At 37.1% G+C, this 16,441-nt stretch overlaps 2 pseudogenes; one reads left to right on the top strand and one right to left on the bottom strand.

Moving 5' to 3' along the window:
* Positions 1-2,026: 2,026 nt before the first annotated feature.
* On the bottom strand, positions 2,027-2,966 carry LOC105860277 (olfactory receptor 52B4-like; annotated as a pseudogene).
* Positions 2,967-13,830: 10,864 nt separating this feature from the next.
* On the top strand, positions 13,831-14,774 carry LOC105860276 (olfactory receptor 52B4-like; annotated as a pseudogene).
* The last annotated feature ends 1,667 nt before the right edge of the window (positions 14,775-16,441 follow it).

Below are 16,441 nucleotides of genomic sequence, written 5' to 3'. Positions count from 1 at the left end.
GCAATTGTGAATTGTGCTGCTATAAACATTCAAGTGCATGTGTCTTTTTCATAAAGTGACTTTTGATCTTTTGGGTAGATGCCCAGTAGTGGAATTGCTGGATCAAATGGTAGATCTACTTATATCTCTCTGAGGTATCTCCATATTGCTTTCCACAAAGGTTGAACTAGTTTGCAGTCCCACCGGCAGTGTAGGAGTGTTCCTATCTCTCCGCATCCATACCAAAAAAATATTGACCATAAATATTCAAATGCTAAATTAATTAGAAACAAAAATTAAAATAATATAATCTTTATTGATTTTGACAAACTCCTGAGGAACACAAAGGAAACAAGGGAAAAGACTGGAAATTTGGCTAAATAACATGGAAGGACTCAGTATACCTAAAATAAATGGACAGACACAATGGGGAAATGTTTTAATAAATACTACTTTCCTGGACAACTGGAAAGTTTGAAATGTACTACATGTTAATAATCATGAAATGGATAGGTAAATGATGGTTCTTTCATAAATTGGCATAATTTACATTCGGTAAAATTTATCTCAAAGTATAATAAATACTTATAAATCTATGTGAATATAATAGTTTTATATATGTAGCATATAAGAGAACAAACAAAACAGAAGGTAAATAATACTAATAAAATAATATCTGTATCTCCTTTACACCTATCATTATCTCTGATTACTTTAATGTGATAATTTTGCAGTTTTACAGTTTACAAGGGAGTGCATTTTAAACATATTGATTTAATGCCTACTCTTTGAGATGATATAATAGGCACCAGAAAACAACAGAATGCTAATCCTGATCTTGATTGGGAAATTAACAATACATACATAATTACAATGACATGTAAGAACTAGTTTTTAAAAAGAGTCTACTTAGCTGAATTATGTATGGCACAGTTTTGCCCTGAGTTTAATAGAGAGCCTTTAACAATGCCTGCCAAGGTCTATATTTTGGGCATGGGAATAAGTCCACATTCTCACTTACTTTGCTAAGTGAGAATTGTACATTCTGGAAGAGTGAGTGGAATATAATCCAGTTTACAAAAATATATTTACCTACACACATGTAAATAGTAAACAATATATAGCAATGTATGAAATGATATTAGTAATTATCTCTATATTTAAAAAGTGAGTGACCTTTGTACAGATTTTATTTCTACTATTTATCTAAGATAGGATGAGTGATATGTTTCAGGAATGAGAAAAGGCTTGACTGTGTCCAATGTTGCTAATTTGTCATGTAAGATGTAAATTGCGTAGATCTCTGTGATGTGCAGTGTCAATAATGTAGGAATAAAGTGTTACTGGAGAGAGATCAAGAAAAATAGAACAAAAAAGAGAAAAACAGGGAGAAAGATATTCAATCTCGAATATATACACAACTCTTTCAACATGTTTCACAGTGAGAGAGAGAGAGAGAGAGACAGAGAAATTAGGGTGCCAGAGGCTTTTCCCCCTTTTCTCCTTTCCTCCCTTTCTTTCTTCCTTTCTTTCTTCCAATAGGAGGAATACTAAAATGTACACAGGTAGAAATGACTCTGTGAAAAATAAATTTGTGATTGAGAGGTCAGAGGGAAGAATACACAGAACAATGCCTAAGGTAGGCAAGGAATGGAAACTAGTTCCCCACATCAAGGCATGAGACAAACCAGGAAAGAATATTCCAGAAATTATCCATAGTTTGCTCTTTCAAAATGCCTATCCATGGCTATAGACTAGTAGTGACTTCAAAAGATGAACTGGTTTGTTTCTAAGACTCTGAATAAGTAAACCCATTGAACCACAAAGAAATTGGTTTCTTACTATTGATCAGAGACCTTGAAAAGCAGACACCAAAGCATCCCTAGTGGACTTACTCCACAAGCATAGACTCATTGAGCCATTTGTATAGTCTCAGCTGTCCCTCACATACTAGGACTGCTGAAGTTCATGTCATAGATGGCTAGAAATGTTGAGAAAACAGTAGATCGGTTTTCATTCCTAAATGCAATGATTTTCATTCCTAAAGTCATGTCACTTTTGGAAACAAGACATGAGTCACCTGGTCCCGGATCTGTTTGGTCTTAACCTCATAAATGGTGGGATTCAGCATAGGAGGGGGCAGAATGCAGACATTGGTCAGCAGGATGTGGATGTAGGGTGAGATGTGGCGTCCAAACCGCTCAGTGAGGACTGAGAAGATGCCAGGCCCATAAAAGAGGACAATGTCACAGACATGGGAGCCACAAGTATTGAGAGCTTTGTGTCGAGCATCTTGGGATGGCATTTGGAAAACAGCATGGAGAATAAGCATATAGGAAATAAAAACTAGCATGATATCTAAAGTTACTGTAGACATTAAGACAAAAACACCATACCAGATGTTTACTCGTATGTCATTACAGGAATATTTGGCAAACCAATGTACTGACACTAGTGTGTGGAATAATGTTACTCCTGCAAAAAGTCAGTCTTTTCACAAGAAATATTACGGGAAATATTGTACCATAACTTCTCAGAAAGATAGTCACTCCAATTTGCCAATCAGGGAGTTTGTAAGAATAGTGGTGTACCTCAGAGGGTAGCAGATGGCAATGTAGCGGTCAAACGCCATCACCAACAAGATCCCTGACTCAAAGATGAAGGTGGAATGGATGAAGAAGAGCTGAGTGATGCAGCAATCGAGGGTGATCTCCCCAGCATGGAACCAGAAGATGGCCAAGGCCTGTGGGACTGTGCACTTGGAGAGGCTAATGTCTGCTCTGGCCAGCATGCAGAGGAAGAGGTACATGGGCTCGTGGAGGCTGCGCTTTGTGAGGATAATGCAGATGAGCAGGCCGTTCCCAAGGAGGGCAATGACATAGGAAATTAAGAAGGAGATGGAAATCCACATGTGCTGGTCCTCTAGGCCTGGGATGCCCAGCGAATGGAAGACTGTGATTAACGTCGGTGTGGTTTAGGGTAACCATATCAGAAGGAGATGGCCTGGGATCTCATTTCTTTTTTATAGAAAGAGTTGAAGTTTCATGTCATATTCAATGACATATTTTTTTGATGTCACCACAGGATTATGACACCTGCCTTATTGTGTCCCATAGCTAGTGTTCCAGAAACTATATAGGATGAACAGATGAATAAGATACCATCTGTTTCTTTGATGAGGTTACAATCTTCCAGACAAGATAGACATTTACCCCGCTAACCAAGATAATATGTTAAGTGAACACATGATTGGCTCAGAAAACTGCTATGGGAACACAATGGAAAGAGTGATTTGGTCTATTTGGCTGTAGGGTGTCATTGGGTGGAGGTGACCTAGGGGGAGAATCGTATGACATTACTTGGGAATTTAAGGAAAGACTGTTGTCATACAAATATTTAATGCATTTAAACCAGTTCATAGTCCTGTGTGGTTGTGTGATAACATATTATTTTGCAGTGGTAGAAAGATGGAAACAAAAATATAGTCGCTCTAATTATAAATTAATGGGTTTGTACACTATCCTGAGAGGAGATGGTCAGCCACCATGGGTCTTCAAATTGGAGAGCAGTAGGTGTATTTATCTGGATGTGATTGGAGAATGGATTAGAAGGGAGAAATAATCTAAAAGAAAAGTATAGTGTTTTCCTTACTAGAAGAAAATGATGTTTTAACATAATATTTTTTACAGTAAAATGGAATTAACAAAAAACTTCAAAAATTACCTATATTATGTCAGGCACCAATGTAAAGACATTATCTATAGTACCTCATTTATTACTTGTAACAATTCTGAGAAGTGTATGTAGATATTATATTATCATTTCCAATTTTTCAGAATAAGAAGTGTCGTTGAACTTGGCACAGCTGGTAAGGAGTAGAAATCGGATTTGAAGTTTCTGTAACTGTAGATTACATCCTTTTCTGACCTGTTAAAGGAGCCAAGGGGCAGGAGACTGTACTGAACTGAGGAAAATTGACAAGGCCTTGTGGATGGGGGTAGAGGGAGCGTGGAGAGCCCCTGAGCAGGCTGCTGTGCCCTATCCTCGGTATGTAGAGCATATTTAATACTACACGTGTTTTGAAATAATTTACAATTGAAATTCCAACAGTTTTTGACATTTTGTTCCCTTGTATATATCTCTCTAGCCACCAGTAGTAAACGCCTTCAGGTAAAGCTGTAAAAACTTGTGCACCTTCGAGCTGAAGACTGAAAAGACTGAGAAAAGCTGTTCTTTCCAAAGTGCTATGGAAAGAGAGGGGCTCAGGTGCTTACAAAGAAAAAGGGCAAATGGACCTTAAACAAATAAGTGATGGAGAAAAGTAAGTCGAGTCAGATTTAGATAATCTAGAAGAAAGCCAGATGATTAAGAGGCCAGAGGGCTTACTATTTCTATGAAAACACAAGTAACATTACATATGAAATAAATGCTCTTTCACTCTCAAGGCCAAACTCTGGGTTAGTGGCTTTCAGGCAGGGGTGGATTGCTCTCCAAAGGACATTTGGCAATGCCTGGAGACACTATGGTTGCCACAACTGGAGAGTGGTTGCTCCTGGCATCTAGTGGCAGGGATGCTGCTAAACATCCTGCAATACATGGGACAGCCCCATAACAAACAATCATCTGGCCTCCAATGGCAGTAGTGTCAAGGTTGAGAAATTCTACTCTAGGTCCTGCTCGTTCCCACACCCTCCGAGGCTTGGTGTTAAGCTTGATATTTCCATCTCCATTCTGAGGAGATGAACTTGGTGTAGGACCAGTTAAGGAGAGATGTAGAGGTAATGAGAAGTTCAGGGATTCGAGGGATGAAGCGGCACAGGTGAGCATCTACGAGCCTGTTTAGTCAGTCAGTGCCTGACGCAGGCCCTAGTGTGTAGCGAGTACACAAAATCACTAGTTCCTTCCCCTACAGGTTCAATTCTGCTTTTTCCTCAACTTTTGTTTTAGAAGTAGGAAATTCAGTCACCTCTATTTGTCCTTCTGAGTAATGGTTGAAACTGTATTGACAATAATATTACATATCAGGAGAACCAGGAGGGGCTTATGCTGGGACATGGGTTTTGGTATGGGAACTAGTTGCTCAAGGGTGTGGATAAGCCCTGCTGTGCACACTACCACAGGGTCATTCTGTGGCAGCACAAGCACTATGAGAATCAATGCTCCCCTGAGGAAAGCCCTTCTACTGGAGGAGGTGGAAGAAACTAAAACAGGTGTGAAAATGCCAGAGGGGGCTGAAGGTCAACTATACACACCATAATCCTGAAAAGAAATGGCAGGAAAGGAGATACAGATAAAGCAAAAATAATTCTTAAGTAAATAAAAGGAGAAATTGGAAAAGGACAAGCTTCCAGATGTCAACAAAGGATGAATTCTTTATGGATAACAAGGGGGAATTTTCTTTTAGGAAGTGGATAGGGTAAGCCAGGGAGCTCAGAGTTCAGGGGTGGGTTTATGGGAGAAGTTGCCTGAATTGCCATGGCCTCTTGTCTAACTTAGGGTCATCCTGAAAAAACTTACAAATGCCTTGGAAGCTGGAAAAAAGGATGATGAGATCCAAGTACCTTCAGCATCCCAGAGAAGTCATTTCCACCTCTCTGCTTTGGGTTGCTAAGAGAACGGGTCCTATCCAGGGCACACTTACCATCTTCCACACATTCACCACGTCAGGAATGAGCCCGGGAGACCCATTTCACCAAAAGTCTCTCGTTTCCTCTGCTTTTGTAAGCAGTTTCATCATTAAAATTTCTATTTCATTTATTGTGAATTTGTTGTATTCTGGAACTTGTTTTCCTTCTGTTCATTTTGAGAATCTAGCACACAAAGACACTGGATAAGAGTAAGGATGCAGCAGAATATTTACAGTAATTGGACCTGGGGCCTTAGCAGACCTTCCTGGGGTAGGGGCAGGGGTCCTTGGCACACTAAAGCTAGACAGGCTTCCCCAGTGCCTTGTTCTCCCCTCCCACACACAATTTTCCATTCTACTAGCATCACCCAGCTTTGTGACTCTGGTTGTCTTTACTCTGTTTAACTCCAGACTAAAGTCTTTTTTTTTTTTTTTTTTTTTTTTTTTTTTTTTTTTTTTTTGAGACAGAGTCTCGCTTTGTTGCCCAGGCTAGAGTGAGTGCCGTGGCGTCAGCCTAGCTCACAGCAACCTCAAACTCCTGGGCTCGAGCGATCCTTCTGCCTCAGCCTCCCGGGTAGCTGGGACTACAGGCATGCGCCACCATGCCCGGCTAATTTTTTATATATATATCAGTTGGCCAATTAATTTCTTTCTATTTATAGTAGAGACGGGATCTCACTCTTGCTCAGGCTGGTTTTGAACTCCTGACCTTGAGCAATCCGCCCGCCTCGGCCTCCCAAGAGCTAGGATTACAGGCGTGAGCCACAGCGCCCGGCCCAGACTAAAGTCTTAATATTCTCAAACACTTATCTTAGCCCCCATCACACTGTAGTCTGAATGGGATACTCTCCAGGACCCCCCCCCCATCTAAAAGTTTACCCCACACCAATAAATAACTTACTTATCTGCTTTAAATGCAGTTTTCATAGCCTAGAATGGGACGTGTCACAGGAGGATTCCGAGCTTTGGAGGGAGCAGAGATTTTTGTGCATTCGTCTCAAAGTCCCAGGGGAAGCTACTACCCCAGAGAACTCAGATTTAGAGCGGTATTTTCAAAAACACCCCCTCCTTCACATACACACAAGTAATTATATTAGTAGTTCTTCTAGCATGCCCAAACCGCCTTCTCCACCATGATTCCATTCCTGAATTAAATGTGTATACAGATTATCTGCAATAAATGAAATGTTAGTGTTACTACAGCAAATATTCCTGATCCCATTGTAATGAGAATTATTTGATTTTAAATCATCACAAATAAACTATCCAATACGCAGATTATTTCTGAGACACTTATTCCACCAAGGTTATCTTTGTAATGTAGACAAATTTAAGATGAAATTTATGCCATATTTGTCATGTCATTTCATATTCTGGACACTTAAATAGTGAATTTTGGCTGCTAATGTCAGAAAATTTTAATATCGTCTTTAAAATTTAAAAATCTTAATGTCTCCAATGTACTTCCATAAATCAGGTTATAGTAAAGAAAATTTTTATTTTGATGGTTGCAAAATAGTAGTTTCCTTTTTTCAAAAAAGATGAAAGAATTTATTTTATTTTTGGTAGTAGAATGATCAAAAAACAGAGGGAGAGAATAAAAAAGTTCTTTAGAAAGGCCAAATAGTTCTCCCAGTGCTTTATTGTCCCCACAACTATTTAATGTTAGTGGAGAATGTTTACCTTGCATATTATGCTTTTTGCTTCTGGAAAGCACAGCTTGCTAGTTTAATTGACATCTAAAATTGAGACTTAAGAAACTAACATTTATTTATTATTAAAAATTGAATAAATCTTGAATATGCAAGATAATATATGAAACATAAAATTATTTTGTAAGCCACAGGCCATGATTATTACTCATTGTCTTTGTAAAGAATATATTTGAATCTTGATAAAAAGACATACAAAATTTACCACCCTATAAATACTTTTTCCTTCTGGTTCATTCCTAATTTCTTATTTGTTTAAAGCATTATTTGCTTATTGCATTATTATTGACATATTATACTATTGTATATATTGATATATTATATTATAATTGACATATTTGCTTATTGCATTATTATTTATGTAGGGTTATGCACTAATGTGGTATTAGACTGGATGGTATGTAATAATGTCTTATTATCTAATATTGTATAATTTTGACAGTTAAACACTTTAAAGTAACACAATACATTTTTTAGATAAAGACCACTAAACATATAGCACTTAATTAGTTTGCTCAAATTCACAAACATCGCAATGTGTGAACAATACACTACATTCCTTATTCATATTTTGTGGTGACAGCTGTGTTCATGATTTTGTTTGTACATTCATCGTGGGAATAGACCACAATGCAGACTGAACTTCCAACTCTTTAATTCTTTCTTTGCCTATAACAATCATGTATAAAAATCCCATTTACCATGTTCTTTTTTTATTCAGTCGTTATATTTTTCACATGCTAGAAATTCACTTTTGTAAACATTTCAGAGTATTACAGAGGTACGAATGTTTTGGTTACATGGATTGCTTTTGTTCTGCTTGAGTCAAAGTTATAAGGGTGTGTATCACCCAGACAGTGTACATTGTACCTGCTAGGTATGATTTCACTCACCCCTGCCTCCCCCTTCCCAGCTATATGATTTCTGTTGAGTTTTGCTTCCATTTGTGCACATGAGTGCTGATCAGTTAGTTCCAATTTAATAGTGAATACATGGAGTGTTTATTTTTCCACTCCTGCAATCCTTAACTTAGGGTACTGGTCTCCTGTTCAATCTTGATTTTTGCAAAATATATTAATTCTTTTTTGTTTTTTGGTTTTTTGTGGGTGATTAGTGCTCCATGGTATACATATACCACATTTTATTGATCCACTCATGAATTTTTGGGCACTTGGGTTAATTCCACATCTTTGTGATTATGAATTATGCTGGAATAAACATTCAAGTATAAGTGTCATTTGATAAAATGATTTTGTTTTCCTTTGGGTAAATACCAGGCATTGAGATTGCAGAATCAAATGATAGATCTACTTTAATTTATTTAATTTTATTTTTTTATATTCAGGATATTATGGGGGATACAAACATTTTGATTACATGAAATGCGTTTGCCTTGCTCAAGCCAGGGCCACAAGCGTGTCCTTCCTCCATACAGCACGCCCCGTCTCCATTAGCTGTGTGGATCTACTATTAGTTCTTAGAGGAAACTCCATACTGTTTTCCATAGAGATTGTACTAGTTTGCAGCCCCACCAACATCTATAAGTGTTCTTCTCTCTCCTCATCCACATCAGTATCTATTCTTTTGGGACTTTTTGATAAAGCCATTCTCACTGGGGTTAGGTGATATCTCATTGTGGTTTTGATTTGCATTTCTCTGATGATTAGTGACATTGAGCATTTTTCATATGGTTTATTGGCTGTCAGTCTATCTTATTTTGAAAAGCTTCTGTTTATGTCTTTTGCCCAATTTTTAATGGGATTGTTTGACTTTTTTCTTGCTGATTTGCTTGAGCTCTTTGTAGATTCTGTTTATTATCTCTTTATCAGATGTATAGCATACAAGGTTATAGTAAGCAAAACACCATGGTATTGGCATAAAAATAGAGACATAGACCAATGGAACAGAACAGAGAACCCAGATAAAACCATCCCCACATTGCCATCTGATCTTTGACAAAGTAGATAGCAATATACACTGGGGAAAAAGAATCCCTATTCAATAAACAGTACTGGGAAAATTACATAGCCACGTGTAGATGACCGAAATATATCTCAACATTCAAAAAAATTAATTCAAAATGGATAACAGACTTAAACCTAAGTAATGAAACCACAAGAATTCTAGAAGAAAATACTGGAAAAACTCTTCTAGATATTGGCTTAGGCAAAATATTTATGAAGAAGACCCCAGGGATAATCAAAGCAACAACAAAAATAAATAAATAGGACTTGATTAAATTAAAAAACTTCTGCACAGCCAAGGAAACAATCAACAGAGGAAATAGACAACCTACAGAATGGGAGAAAATATTAGCTTGCTATACATCCAATAAAGGGCTAATCACCAAAATAGTAGTTTTCTAACTCAGTCTTTCCCATTACACTTATTAGTTGCCATTACATTTATTAGTTCCCATTACACTTATTCTACTGTAAGTAAGAGGCTTCTTGTTTACTGCTTGTTTGTTTAGTATTAGTAAATAATCATGGATTACTTTCAATTCAAAAATTTATGTAATTCAGTGCTGTCATTTTTCATTTTGATAGTTAAAGTCTCCCAGGTTTGACTACTGAGAGCTGCATCAAACTGGCTCTTATATATAACCTTTGCCATCTCCCTGTTTTCTGTGAGCACTTCCTTACATTTTAGCAAAGATTTTCCAAAATTATCTTGTAATTGCTACCTCAGCCTTGGAATAAACTATTTGTGCAAAATCCCATAGATTCTTTTAATGGTGAATATATTTAGAAAATAAGTTTCAGCACCATGTGTTCTCATTGCTATTTTTGTGTCATTCCTTCTAGAATCTTTTATTTATTAGAGTCAGGGGAGAACAGAGTTTTTTCTCCTGAATCATTATACTAATAGCTTTAATTCCAGTCCAACATCACAGATTTCTTCTTTGCCTTCCAACATTTCACATTTGTATCTTTTCTGTATCTTCTGTCTATAAACTTGTACCTTTTTGGCTCTGATGTCAATACATTTACTCATTTCTTCAGCCGTAAAATATATATCAATTAGTTTCAGAATTGGTATATTCATCTCAATACCCATCTCAAACTACAAAATAATCCTCAACATTTGTTTGCAGTTCTTCTTTGTCTTTTGATGAAGAGTATTATGTGTAGGTACTATGTTCAAAGTTACTTTCCTCTGTTTCCTTCCCTGCATGTTATTTTATCTATTTGATATATTGTTAATGTTTTCACTTATAAAGACTTAGTTTTTTCCTTATCCTTCTGTATTTATTTTTATTTTTTGAATTGTAAATACTTACATAGATTCAAAAGTCAGGAACACTCTTACACTGGTGGTGGGACTGCAAATTAGTGCAACCCTTGTGGAATAGAATTTGGAGATATCTCAAACAACTAGAAATAGAAATACCATTCGACCTAGCAATAGCATTGTTGGGCATCTATCCAAAAGAACATGAGTCACTCTATCATAAAGACATCTGCACCCGAATGTTTATGGCAGCACAATTCACTATTGCATGGTCATGGAAACTACCCAAGTGCCCATCAATTCATGAATGGATAACTAAAATGTGGTGTATACTCACAATGGAATATTACTCAATCCTAAGAAACCATAGTGAACTAGCACGATTTATGCTATCTTGGATTAAGCTTAAGCCTGTAAAACAAAGCGAGACGACACGAGACCTGGAAAATGGGCTACACATCTACTCGCCATCAAATTGGTACTTACACACTAAAACTATGGTGCTCAAAAAATTGTAGTGTTCAACAGGGATCTGGTGGGGGAGACCCACATCTTAAGGATGTGATGAGCATTGTAGGCGGGAAAGGATTACCTCTATCCCTGTTTAGGGAGAGGGAAAGAAACACACTGTAACCAAAATGTCTAAAAAAAAAAAAACTGTTAATGGGAGGTGAACAGGTGAAAGGGGGAGAAGGGGAAGAGTACCCACTTTCATGGTGGGTGCAGGGCACACTTGGAGACTGGACACGCTTGACACTCTGGCAGAGTGGGGTGGGGAGGGGAGGCAGGGGCAAGACATGTAACCCTAACAATATTTGTACCCTCAGAATTTGAGATAAAAAGATATAATAAAATAAAAAAATAAAATAAAAAATAAAAAAACCCAATAGTCAAACTTTTACTATACACACATATGTATATACAGACATATTAGAAATATTACAGGTTCATTTCTAAACAATTGCAGTAAAGTGAGTATCACAATAAAGAGGGTCACAAGAACTTTTTGGTTTCCCAGTGCATTTAAAAGTTATGTTTACATTATACTGTAGCCTACTAAGTGTTCAATAGCATTATGTCTAAAAATGTGCATATCTTAATAAAAAAATCACTTTATCGCTAAAAAAAAAATGCTGACAATCATCTGAGCCTTCACTGAGTCATAATCTTTTTGCTAGTGTAGGGTCTTGCCTCAATGTTGACGGCTGCTGTCTGATCAGGCTGGTGGTTGATGAAGATTGGGATGACTGTGGCAATTACTTTAAAATAAGATAACAATTAATTTGCTACATCAATTGACTCTTCATTCACAAAAGATTTCTCTGTAGCATGTGGTACTGTTTGATAGCACTTTACCTCATTAGAACTTCTTTCAATATTGGAGTAAATTCTCTGGAATCCTGCTGCAGCTTTATCAACTAAGATTCGGTGTTTTAAAATAATTTATATATTAATTTTTAATGGCTTATGCTGACTGGAATGCAATTAATATTTGCTAATTCTCATTAAATGGAAACAGGAATATTTGTGCAGAAATGCTGTCAGTTTATTAATTGATAAAAGCATACATGTTCATCTAATCCTGAGATAGTTTTGTGGAGGAAAGGGTGGTGTGGCAGGGGACAGCCATAATGATATGACCCAAAAGTATATGTCAGAGAAGGACTTGCTAAAAAGACAGCTTTAAGTGTGCTCTCCCTGGGGTACTGGCTGTCTCCAAGGGCCTCAGACAAATGCACAAAATCTCAGTTCTCTGGCCATATCACTCTGAGAGTCCTATTATGACTAATCCCTTTTTAGCCCATGAGAACTCCATTTGAAGCAGGTGAGTGAACGTTTATTGCTGTGGGCTGAAATTTCAGGGAGGGCATACCTGCTCCCGACTAGATGTTATGGGCCCTAAAATGTAATAAGTGGCTGAAAATATTAAATCTTTTTTTTGGAGTGAAATAGACCCAGTTGGAGAGAATAGAGCAGTTGTGTGTTGAAGCCATTAATACAGGTTCATGAGAGTCAATTGTGTATATTTCAGAGTCATATTCAGTGACATCATGTTGGTTGCTGGAAATGGGCCATGGTGGGTGTATATCTGTCTTGGAAGTTGGCAAACACACATTAGGCTTTGTTTTATTTTATATATATTTATTTTTTTGGTGAGCCAGCTTACCAGCACACTACTGGACCAGAGTCACAATTATCAGCTATCCTAGGAGAACGAAAAGGGCTGTCATGGGGGGAGAATGGGGAGGCTCTGGGCTCGAGGACATCTTTAGCTCTTTGTGCTGGTGGACTCTGAGTTTTTACAGATGAGGTTCCATGTTGGCCCTGGACCCTGACTACTCTAAACATTCAAAGTATTTACAGGGGCTTATTCATAACTTCCTTGCCCTGATTCTTCATCACACCCATCCAATATTTGTCATTGGGGTGTGTTGTTAAACATTTGGAGGACTTACGTGTGCTTCAGTGTGCTAGGTTCTGGAAATTCACACACAGAAAGACACTACTAAAACTACAGAAAATTCACAATCAATTGGGGTATAATTGACAGGTAATCAGATATGGTCTCAGCCATGAGATCAGCACTCTCATATACTTTTTGTGAAAGCAGGGAAGAGAGTAATTTACGAGGAGACGTGTCATGCAGGCAGTGAGAAGTACTTTGAGTACGGTGATGCTTTCAGAAGCACAAAACAGGAAATTTGCAATGACTTTTCAAGGATATTGAAGTCATCTGGATCAAGGCTGTGAAAACCTTTATGGGACATTTGAGAAGTTTCTTAGAGTGATCTTAGGTTAGACAATCAACCATTCTAGTACATACAAGTTCACCTATGGATCAGATCTTAATCCCTGAGCTCCTTAGCTCTACTCTCTGCTTCGCATAAGAAAAATGTTCTTTGCCACTTCTTCCACTATTGAAATACTGCCTTCAGGGAAATTTCTGATGTGTACTCATTCTTTAACACTTCACAGATAAAGAGTGCATTACTTCTCCCCCTATGTTACCACATGAGTTTTATTTTGTACAATTAAGATATTAACTTAATCATTTTATTTTCTTTATGTGTGTCTTGTTTTTGTGATTAAGATCTCATTAATAGAATAAGCCATGACTTGTTCATCTTTATGTAATACAGCTCCTGGCATTCTCATAATGGAATGGGATGAGGTCGGTGCCAAAAGCACTACGTGACATTAGAGGAAATTTGTCGGTGCCATCTGAATTTTCCTCTATCTCTAAGAATAGGTGGTGAGGTACGGAAAATTTTCCCTGCCATGACTGCTTTAAACCACACTGGCGTTAGCCACACAGTCTTCCGTTTGCTGGGCATCCCAGGCCTAGAGGACCAGCACATGTGGATTTCCATCCCCTTCTTCATTTCCTATGTCACTGCCCTCCTTGGGAACGGCCTGCTCATCTGCATTATCCTCACAAAGCGCAGCCTGCACGAGCCCATGTACCTCTTCCTCTGCATGCTGGCCGGAACAGACATTGTCCTCTCCACGTGCATAGTGCCACAGGCCTTGGCCATCTTCTGGTTCCGTGCTGGGGAGATCTCCCTGGATCGTTGCATTACTCAGGTCTTCTTCCTCTCTTCTACTTTCATCTATGAGTCAGGGATCTTGTTGGCGATGGCAGTTGACCGCTACATTGCCATCTGCCACCCACTGAGGTACACCACTATTCTTACACATGACCTTATTGGGAGAATTGGTGTGATTTTATTTCTGAGAAGTTATAGTACATTTTTCCCCATAATATTTCTTCTGAAAAGATTGACTTTCTGCAAAAGCAACATCCTTCCAACACTGCCTGTAGGGACATTGTCTTGGCCGCTGTTTCCTGTGATGACATCAGAGTAAACATCTGGTATGGTGTTTTTGTCCTTATGTCAACAGTGGTCTTGGATGTTTTGCTAATTTTTATTTCTTATGTGATGATTCTCTGTGCTGTGTTCCGCATCCCTTCCCAGGATGCTCGCCGCAAAGCTCTCAATACATGTGGTTCTCATGTCTGTGTCATCGTCCTCTTTTATGGGCCTGGCATCTTCTCAGTCCTCACACAGCGATTTGGACATCATATCTTACCTTATATCCATGTCCTGCTGGCCAATGTCTACATTTTGGCTCCACCTATGCTGAATCCCATCATTTATGGTATCAAGACAAAACAGATCTGGGACCAGGTGATTCATGTGTTCTTTACAAAGCAGAAATGAATGTGATGATGTAAACCAACATTGTGCTTTGCTTCATAATTCTCTCCATGCGTGAGAGGTGAGCTTTAGCACTGGGATATGGGAAAGTATAGCTGAGAAACTACTCAAATGACTTCCTCTATTGGTGTCTCTAGAGCAATTGCATTAGGGCAGTTTGGGTTCATGTTTCTCCCAAAAGCTCTAATCAGTCATTAGATATCAGTATTTTGGGGTGCTTAGTTTTCTCATTCACCAAGTTGAGAACTAGATTAGTTTACTTTTTGAAGTCACTTATACTACTATAACCTTACACTGGATATTGCATATGAGCTGGAGTCATTAGTTCCTTCTGTATAATTGCTGAAATATTATTTTCTGATGTGTTTTAACTTTCAATAGTTACACTTGTTTTATTCCTCTCACACACATTTCTTCTGATATTGTTCCTGATGTACCCTAAATATTCAAATTTTTGCCTTTCACAGAAATTATTATAAAAGTCACCTGTATTTTATAATTTTAGTATACATTGATACGTGTATGTGTATGTTTAGTTTACTTCTGTCTCTTAGAACATAAAGTATAGCAGTTTATTATTTCTTATGTTCATGACATTTTTATTCATACTGTTAATTGTTTGGAAATAAATATTTAACAATAGTCCAGTGCTGGCTAAAACACAATGCATACACAATAATATGTTAAGAAACTCTTAAACAAAATTATGGTGAAGTATCAGAAACAATTCCTAAAGAGTAACACTGGCTAAATTAATGACAACACATGTATATATATATATAAAATATGGAATATAATTGAGCACTGAGAAATAATAACATGGGTCTATGTCTTTGGTAATAGAATGATGCTCTCAATATATTTGTAAGAGAGAAAGTACAACTCAGATTAGAAAGTTAAAAATGATACATTAAAATATATTTTTCCATAGATGAATGTGCCAATATTTAGCAAAATTATATTAATAGTGATTATATTAATATATGAATCATAAGATAAGTGTATTTTTGTAATAATTTCAATATTAATTATCTAACATTTATTCAGTGAACATGATTTACACAAAAAAGAATAAATGAAAACCTTAAAAAAAAGGTATGGTCAAACACCATTCACTACTATTTCTGTTAGTATGAGAATTCAAGAGATGAATTATCTCAGGTTTTGCTCATCTGAAAATATTTTAATTTTGTCTTAATTTTTTAAAAGATAATTTTTTATATATAGAATTTTTGGTGGCAAGGATTTTTTTCAGAACTTTAAAAATTCCCTTCTATTGCTATCTTTTTTCAATCTTTTGAGAATTCATCTGAAATTTTCATTGTTGCTCCTTTAAATGTATCATGCCTTTATCTGTGGCTGTTTTAAGATTTTCTTTTGTCTTTTGTTTATTTTCAGAATGTTTATTATCTTGTGTCTATGTATGGCTTGCTTTGCATGTATACTGCTTGGGATTTTCTAAGCCTCTTGAATATGTGAATTTTGTTGGTTATGGAAACATTTCAGCTATTATCTCCTTCAATATTATTTCTACCCCATTTTCCTCTCTCCCCTCCCAGTATTAGAGTTTTAGTATGTGTATTACGGTTCTTATGCTAATTTATTATATTGGCATTATGTTTCCTTCTTTCTCACTTTCATTTTTGTTATGTCTATCAATCTATTTTCCA

The sequence above is a fragment of the Microcebus murinus genome, chromosome 4 (genome assembly GCF_040939455.1).
Source record: "Microcebus murinus isolate Inina chromosome 4, M.murinus_Inina_mat1.0, whole genome shotgun sequence".
NCBI lineage: Eukaryota > Metazoa > Chordata > Mammalia > Primates > Cheirogaleidae > Microcebus > Microcebus murinus.
Note: the sequence above shows the minus strand (reverse complement) of the source record. Positions and strands in the feature narration are given on the sequence as shown.